This window comes from Sus scrofa, chromosome 9 (assembly GCF_000003025.6).
Source record: "Sus scrofa isolate TJ Tabasco breed Duroc chromosome 9, Sscrofa11.1, whole genome shotgun sequence".
Lineage (NCBI taxonomy): Eukaryota > Metazoa > Chordata > Mammalia > Artiodactyla > Suidae > Sus > Sus scrofa.
In genome coordinates this window covers 33,062,866-33,065,558 of record NC_010451.4, presented here as the reverse complement: position 1 = coordinate 33,065,558, position 2,693 = coordinate 33,062,866, and positions in this window count along the sequence as shown.

The window sequence follows — 2,693 nt, the reverse complement described above, 5'->3', positions numbered from 1 at the left end:
CTTTGCTGGTATCTCCAGTAATCAAAGAGCCAAGCTGACTTCAATTCCCCTATAGGAGTTCCCTTGTGGCACAGTGGGTTAAGGATCTGGCATTGTCACTGCAGCTGTGTCATGGGTTCGATCCCTGGCCAGGAACTTCTGCATGCTTTGGGCACAGACCCCCAAAAAAGAATTCCCCCTGTAATTGTTAACCTCCTCCCACTTCCCATAGCAAAGACTGCCTCGTCCTACCCACCTTCTGACACATATGGTGGTGTCACTCTAGGACCTTGCTTTTGACATGTAAGATCCCCCTATCCAATAAACCACTATGTCTCTATCACTGACTCTGGGCTTTTTCTTAGGTCTGTGTCCAAGGTCTCCAGATGGGGCAAATACTGGGTTTGCAGGCCTACAGGGTGCAGCCAAACAAAGGGATTAGAGCTGTGCTTTAAAGTTATTTAGCACCTTGTGTTATTTTGCTAGGGCTGCCATAACAAACACCAAGATTGGGTGGCTTGAACAACAGAATCTTTTTCAAAATTCTGGTGGCTAGAAATCTAAAATCCAACTACAATGGAAGATGTAGTTTCTTCTGAAGCTTTTTTCTGGGGGTGGGGGGACATGACGGCAATACATTTAAATTCCTGGGCCAGCGATGGAATCTATGTCACAGTAGCAACCCAACCACAGCAGTGACAACACTGGATCCTTAACCTACTAAGCCACCAGAAAACTCTTTTTTGTTAAAAGAATCAAGTAGCACTGTACCTGGCACAGGGTGGATCTTCGATTTAGAGGTTTTATTAAAGAAAAATTTTGGAAATGATTTAATTCCCTCTTCACATTCCTTCTATAATGGCACAGAGAAACTTTCTCACAAGGTCTTGCACCTAGATGTATGCATTTGTACTTACATAAATGCATCAGTACATCAGGATGTAAACAAAGGCAATGGTCCAGTTGGTGGGGCCTCTCACAGGCACACCTGCTCTTGGCTTTGCCACATGCATTCCCACCAGTCACGAACTCCTGCATCATGGAAAACTTGCTGCAGCTCCTTACCCAGAGCAAAGCCTCAGACTTACAGCACCAGGCCTGGGCCCACAAAAGCTTCATTGGGCCTTCAGGGCAGCTCTCAGCCCAGCAGGGGACTTGGGCTTTCTGGGAACTCAGGCTCAAGGCAAAAGTGGTGAGTGTCCCACGAGTCACAGAAGAAAGGGGTCCATGCTGTGGCCAGGCTAGGATAGGACCTATCCCCGTGGCCCTTGGGGTGCATGCCAGGGCCCTGTGGACACTATTTGCTATCAAACTCCTTTAACCATCATTAAAGAACACCTATGCAGTCTGGGGGAAAAAAAGGATAGAGAAATTTTCCCTCATCCTACTATACACTCTATTTAAAAGGAGTTTGGGGGAGTTCCCATCGTAGCGCAGTGGTTAACAAATCCGACTAGGAACCATGAGGTTGCGGGTTCGCTCCCTGCCCTTGCTCAGTGGGTTGAGGATATGGTATAGGTCACAGATGCGGCTCGGATCCTGCGTTGCTGTGGCTCTGGCGTAGGCCGGTGGCTACAGCTCCGATTCAATCCCTAGCCTGGGAGCCTCCATATGCCGTGGGAGCGGCCCTAGAAAAGGCAAAAAAAGAAAAAAAAAGGAGTTTGGGATAAGAAGAAAATTTGAGAGATTTTAATATTACACCTCCTTTCCAACTGGTCTCAGAAATCTGCCACAGACCTAGATCTGGGAAAGGTCAAATATGACTAAACCCAAAAAGATACTTATCACTGCCTATATTCTACCTCCTCATCCCACTGTCTATGTAACAAAATAATTACACTATTTTTTTAATCTCAATGAAGATTTACATATTATTTTTTTCTTTTTGGCCATGCCCCCAACATGCAGAAATTCTCAGGCCAGGGATTGAACCTATGCCATGGCAGCAACCCAAGCCACAGCAGTGACAATGCCAGATCCTTAACTCCCTAGTCACAATGGAACTCCAGATTTATCTAATTTCATTTGTTTAGAATTTCTGATACGGATTTTTAATTCAAATAATACCAATATTATACAAAGCAACTAGACTGATATTGTCATCTAAAGGAAATTCTCATAAATCCCATTACTGTTAAAAAATACTTCTTGGTAATTTGTTCCATGAATACAATTTTTTATTTAATAGCTAGCATCTGTGATTACAATGTGACAAGTACTATGCTCATGTACATTATCATCCTTATAACCCTATGAAGCTTATGGAAATTATTCTTTAAATTAAAAGAAAAAATGTGATGATTGAAATTTTTTTAAAGACCTATATAAAGATGTTTCTTTCTCACATTAGGGAAAAGCTTTTTTACCATAAGAGAAAAACCTGTATTTTACAACACAAGTGAAAAAACACCAATGAGAACTTGGCACTATTAACTGTGATAAACTCCAGAGTTCCTGGCTTCCAGTTCCTGTCAACTACACTCAAGAGTAGGACTCAAGGCTTTCAGAAAGATACCAAATCCAGCCACTCCTAAAATGGTACCTAAGAGCATTAAGACTACTCCTTTAACTTCTGTGTCCATACATGTACACTAATATAGCTCAAACATAAATCTTCCTTTCACATAAACAGAGATTAAGATTAAATATTATGTATGATACTGTTTTGAAAACAAGATTACTAGTACCAGAGAAAGCAGAAGAGAATACAAATA